The sequence below is a fragment of the Arachis duranensis genome, chromosome 3, assembly GCF_000817695.3.
Source record: "Arachis duranensis cultivar V14167 chromosome 3, aradu.V14167.gnm2.J7QH, whole genome shotgun sequence".
Lineage (NCBI taxonomy): Eukaryota > Viridiplantae > Streptophyta > Magnoliopsida > Fabales > Fabaceae > Arachis > Arachis duranensis.
Window position 1 is genome coordinate 96431785 of NC_029774.3, and position 6945 is coordinate 96438729.

Here is a 6945-nt window from a genome sequence, read left to right on the forward strand (position 1 = left end):
GTGATCTTCCCTGGATAAGATATTCTTATCTTATCTTATCTTTGGGAGTTTTATCTCTATCTTTGTGGAACCGCCTTTTCTAGGCCTTTTCGGCCTTTAGGTTTTGGGCTGCGTTCCTTTTGATGGGCCTTCCTTGCTTTATTGTCCGAGGTCCGACCTTTAGGTGTGAGCCTTAGGACGAGGTCGGACCTCTTATGAATTTGCCGAGTTGGAGGAGCCCGGTCAGGGTATGAACAGATATGATTCAAACATTAAACCTTTCTCAACAGAAAAGGCAACATACTTGAAATGTTGAATCAAATCATTAATTGTTAGCAAGTACTTTTGAAAATGGAAAGAAATTGATTTTGAAAATATATGATTGAAAAGATATGATTTGAAAAAGATTTGATTTTGAAAAATCTTGAAAACTTGAAAAAAATTTGAATTAAAAACAGAATCTTCCGTTTTGTGCCATCCTGGCGTTAAACACCTAGAATGGTATCCATTATGGCGTTTAACGCCCAAAATGCTACCCTTTTGGGCGTTAAACGCCCAACCAGGTAACGCCAGTTTTCCTTCTTCACTGGGCGTTTTGAACGCCCAGCTTTTTCTGTGTAATTCCTCTGCTGAATGTTCTGAATCTTCAATTCTCTGTATTATTGACTCCCATTCTTGTGCCAGTTCCGGCGTTTTACACCAGAATTCTTGAACTGACTTGGAACGCCTGTTTGGGCCATCAAATCTCGGGCAAAGTATGGACTATTATACATTGCTAGAAAGCCCAGGATGTCTAATTTCCAACACAATTAAGAACTTGCCAATTGGGCTTCTGTAGCTACAGAAAATCCACTTCAAGTGCAGGGAGGTCAGAATCCAACAGCATCTGTAGTCCTTTTCAGCCTCTGAATCAGATTTTTGCTCAAGTCCCTCAATTTCAGCCAGAAAATACCTGAAATCACAGAAAAACACACAAACTCATAGTAATGTCTAGAAAAGTGAATTTTAACTAAAAACTAATAAAAATATGATAAAAACTAACTAAAACATACTGAAAACAATGCCAAAAAATGTATAAATTATCCGCTCATCAGTGCCCAAGAAGTCTGGAGTCCCAACAGTAAGAAATGAGCAAGGAGAGCTTCTCACAACTAGAGTGCAGAATTCATGGAGAGTTTGTATTGACTATAGGCGTCTCAACAAAGCCACTCACAAAGATCATTTCACCTTGCCATTCATTGATTAGATGCTTGATCGCCTGTCAGGTAAATCCCATTATTGCTTTTTAGATGGTTATACAGGCTACTTTCAAACTCAATAGCCCCTAAAGATCAGGAAGAGACTACTTTTACATGTCCTTTTGGAACTTATGCTTATAAGAGAATGCCCTTTGGCTTATGCAATGCACCAGCTACTTTCTAAAGGTGTATGATGAGTCTTTTCTCTGATCTCATTGAGACCTGTATGGAAGTTTTTATGGATGACTTTAGCGTATATGGTGATTCATTTAGCCTTTGCTTGGATAGTTTATCTAGAGTATTAGATAGGTGTGTTAGTTCAAACCTTGTTTTAAATTTTGAAAAGTGTCATTTTATGGTGAAACAATAAATTGTTCTAGGACATGTTGTTTCTGATACTGGTATCTCTGTAGACCCAGCAAAAGTGGATGTTATTTCTAGTTTACCTTACCCCTCCTTCGTGAGGGAAGTCCGTTCGTTCCTTGGCCATGCAGGTTTTTATAGGAGATTCATTAAGGACTTCAGTAAGGTAGCATTACCTTTATCCAGATTGCTGCAGAAAGATATCAAGTTCGAGTTCAGTGAAGATTGTAGGCAAGCTTTTGATAAGCTGATCAAGCTCCAATTGTGAGAGGACCAGACTGGAGCCAGCCATTTGAAATCATGTGCGATGCTTCCAATCATGCAATAGGAGCAGCGCTGGCTCAACGTGAAGCTAAGGATCCTTTCGTAATTGCTTATGCGTCTAAGACTTTAGACGCTGCTCAGTCTAATTACACTACTACTAAAAAAGAGCTCTTAGCTATTGTGTTCGCTTTGTATAAAGTCCCAGCCTATTTACTTGGTAGTAAAGTATTAGTGTACTCAGACCACGCAACTCTAAAGTATTTATTAGCTAAAAAAGAGTCCAAACCAAGGCTTATACGTTGGATACTGCTAGTACAAGAATTTGATTTAGAAATTAAGGATAGGAGTGGTAACTAGAATCTAGTGGCAGACCACTTGAGTCGCCTTGAGCACATTAAGGATGCCTCCACTCCTATAGATGATAATTTCCCATTTGACAACTTACAAGCAGTATTTGAAGTAGTCCCTTGGTATGAGCCTGTAGCTAATTATCTAGTCAGCCACACTTTTCCTCCAAACTTTACTAAGCATCAAAGAGACAAGCTAAAAAGCGAGTCCAAATATTATATGTGGGATGATCCATATTTATGGAGGTGTGGTGCTGACCAGGTAATTAGACGGTGTGTGCCTCAATCAAAATTCTAGTCTATTTTAGAGGCCTACCACTTATCTGAGAGTGGACGACATTTTGGCCCTCAAAGAACAGCTAGAAAAATTCTAGACTGTGGATTCTAGTGGCCTACTGTTTTTAAAGACGCTGCTGAATTTTGTAAATCTTATTTCCCTTGCCAAAGGTTTGGTAATATATCCAAGAGGGATGAGATGCCTCAACAGATTATAATTTTCTATGAAATTTTTTATGTTTGGGGCATTGACTTCATGGGTCCATTTCCAAATTCTAATGGTTACTTTTATATATTGTTAGCTGTAGATTACATTTCTAAATGGGTGGAAGAAATTCCTACCAGCACTGATGATGCTAACACTGTTGTTTCCTTTGTTAAAAGTCATATCATTTGTCGCTTTGGATCACCACGAGCAATCGTGAGCGATCAAGGCACCCATTTTTGTAATAAGAGACTAACAGGAATATTGAAAAAGCATGGGATAATTCATAAAGTGGCAACAGCCTACCATCCCTAGACTAATGGACAAGCTGAGGTGTCTAACAGAGAGATAAAGCGTATATTGCAGAAGATAGTCAAACCTTATAGAAGAGACTGGAGCACCAGACTACAAGATGCACTCTAGGCATACAGAACGGCATATAAGACACCCATTGGGATGAGTCCTTTCCGCTTAGTTTATGGAAAAGCATGTCACCTCCCAGTTGAGGAAGAGCACAAAGCCTTTTGGGCAGTGAAGGAGTGCAACATGGGATTTGAGAAAGCCGGAGCTGAAAGGAAGTTGCAACTGCAGGAATTAGAAAGCCTTCACCTAGAAGCTTATGAGAACTCCAAGCTTTACAAGGAAAAGATGAAGGCTGTGCATGATAAGCACATCAAGAGGAGAGAGTTCCAACTTGGGGACTTAGTCGTCTTTTACAACTCCAAATTGAAGCTCATGCCAGGCAAGTTGAGATCAAGATGGGACGGTCCTTATAGGATAAAGAAGGCTGAACCATACGGAGTTTTCCACCTGAGTCATCCTTCAAGATCTGAATTCATCAAAGTCAATGGACATTGCTTAAATCTATATCATAGTGAGAAGATGAAGAAAAACAAGGAGCTAGAGATCTTCCTCTTGGAGGATCCACCAACAGCAGAAGACTGAGTTAGTGGAGCATCCAACTTAAGGACATTAAAGCAAAGTGCTGGGTGGGAGACAACCCACCATGGTATGATCATTCCTTTCTCTCTTCTTAGTTTTCTTTTTCAATAACTCTTCTCAGTATTAGTGCATATAGTTTTCATTTGCATATTGCATATAAAAAACGAGAAAGAGGCATGCGACGCGACAGCGTCGCTGACGTGTCCGCGTCGTATGTGCCCTAGGAAGAAAAGTGAATTTTACAGAGAGTCACGCGAAAGCACGACTGGAGGCGTGCCTTTGGCACAAATTGATCCACGCGATCGCGTCGACCACGCGAATGCGTGCCCTGAAAATCGACATAAAAAGGGTGTATGGCAGAATGTTAGGTTGGAACGGGACTGGAATGGTGCCAGATGCACAAGCCCTACCACGCGGATGCGTGCCCCACGCGTCCGCATCATTTTTCAAAGTATGGCCATTCACGCGATCGCGTCCACCACGCGAACGCGTCACCCTGAAATTTGGCAACAATGAGTTTCGAACAGAAAGTTGTGCGAACGCAAGGCTGCCCTCGCGCCACTAGCACAACTCATGTCACGCGTCCGCGTGACCGACGCGTCTGCGTCACTTCATATAAGCGCTATTCGCGCGAACGCGTGACCCACGCATCCGCATCGCCTGCGCCGCACAACTTGTCCATATCAGCCAAAATATCTTATCTTTTCTTTCCCAAATCCTAATTTTTCTTCCCCCTTCTTATTTCTTTCTTCCACCTTCTTCCTTCTTCCTTCTTTCTCACTTTCTACTTCCTCTTTCTCACCACCATCATCAAGGTCTTTTCTTTTCTTCTTCCCTCTTTACTTTTCTATTCTTATTCTTCTTTTTATGTTTTCTTCTTCTTTTTCTTTTTACTTTCATTATCTATGCTTTCTTTTTCTTTCTTTTTCTTTTAATTGGTGGTTAAAATTTATTTGGGTCATTATTCTCTATATTTTGCTTGTGGATTATTAGGAATTGTTTGACAATTATATATTACTTTTTATAGGGTTGCCAGCATGTTCAATTCAATACTTTCCACAACTTATTTCCCATGCATGATATGTGTTTGTGAAAAAGCCCGTGTGGCATTGGGCACTATTTTTAGATTTCTTTTATTCTACTACTCTAAATGCTTGCTTTCCACAAAACCCTTTTTATATTTTATTAACTAAATATAATATTACAAACATATTGTTAGTTTGAAAGACTTGGTAATCTAACTTGGACATTGAATGCTTGATCTATGCTACTCATGCCTTTGCCGGCATGCCAATAAGTACCTTGCATTTAACTGTCATCACATGCACTTGCTATATTTCCATTGATGACTTTTCATATGTAGTCATGACCATATGTTAACGTCATTCTTCTTTACTGTGCATTGATTACCACCTTTCCCGTTCTCTTCCTTGCTCTAACCCTTGAACTTTTAACGTCCTTACTCTTTTCCTTTCAGGATGGCCACCAAGAAAAGAAAGGAGAAAGCTACTCCCAAACCACCAGCAAGGAGAGGAACAGAAAGAGCATTAGTGGCAGAGCCATCTTTAACTGCAGTTAAGCCCTTAACAAAAATTAAGAAGATTATAAAGGTCGATAAAAAAGAGAAAGCCTTCACAGCAAAGGACACTGCGTGATTTTCCAACCGCTACTGTGAGCAGATGTTCCCCATCCTGGCAGAAAGGAATTACAACAATGAATACCTTCTTATCCTCCCGATCCGTATTGCTAAATTTGTTGAGCTGCGAATTGAGTGACGACAATGGGGATTCCTACAAAGACAGCCACGGCAGGTTAATCTTTCATGGGTAGTTGAATTCTACTCCAATTTTCACTTGCCAACCCTGCAGTCTATCTATGTCCGTCAGAAGCAAGTCCCCATTATAGAAGAGGCCATTCAAGGAGCTCTAGATCTTCTCCCTACTCCAGAAGAATTGGACACATTCCAAGAAGCCTCAGTCAAGCGCCAGACATACCAATTCGACTGGGACGCTGTTCTCAGCATTATCACACAACCTGGCAGCAGATGGATTTATGGATACCATCGTTCCCGACCTAAGGGAATATCGGCTTCTGCACTTACCTTGGAGGCTCGCAAATGGGCACAGATTATGTCCCATTACGTCTTTTCGAGCACTCATGAGTCCTCCTTCACTGCAGACATGGCCGTTCTACTATGGTGCATCCTTACAAACCAGCCTCTAAACCTACCAAGACATATCCGGAATGCCATGGGACACGTACAAATTGTGGGCAACTTACCTTTCCCCGCCTTGGTCTCAGATCTTATCTCAGCAACCGGAGTCTCCTACAGAGCTGGGGACACCAAAGCCATACTTCCATGGGATGATCAGTACATCCCTAATGGGAAATATCTCAGGCCACCAACAGCCACTACTAGCCAGTCCACAGAACAAGCTGCAGACATTCCCCCTTCCACACCACAAGCACTTTCAACAAGTCAGCTACTCCATCAAATACTGGAGAGGTTGGACCGGCAAGACCAGAAAGCGAAGCTACGAGAGCGCCACAACTAGTGCCGATTCAAATACCTCAAAGAGCTACTCACAGGCAACCACAGACCTGACAAAGACCCAGACACTCCGGACCCCACTTCCTTTACCAGCTCAGGGAGCCATGACGGTCCCAACTGTGGAGATACTGTTACCAGCACACCTTTGTTCCTGACAGATGGCACCGATGACGGTGCAAAGCCTTAAGTGTGGGGAGGTCGGTCAGTACCTGACTTTCGGAGGTAATTTCTCTTCCTTAACACCAATAAAATAGAATATTTAGTTAGTTTTTCTTTTTTTTAGAATAGGATAGATTGCATAGTAATATGTTAATTGCATGCATGTTCTACTTGATTGAAAAGATAATAAGTTTCCTCTAAGACCCAAATTTTTTGTTTTTTCACTAATTTAAATCAAAACCTTTATGTTAAATTTGTTTGAAGTTGTAATTGGAACATGGTTTTCGAGCTAAAGAACACACAACCTGTGAGACTTTGAGCCTAAATACATGGTTACAATATTTAACCATAAATATTTTATTCTTGTGTGTTTACTTCTTTATGATTGTAATTTGAATTTTGTTTTATCCTATATGTCCAATGTTAATGTGTTATATGCATGCATATGATTGAGACCATTATTTGTTTAGCTCACTTATCCCAAATAAGCATATCCTTTAAATTACCTGTTGTTAGCCACTTTGAGCCGTTTTAATCCCATTTGTTCTACATTTTACCACATTACTAGCTTTAAGCAGAAAAACAATTAAATATCCCAATTGAATCTTTGGTTAGCTTAAG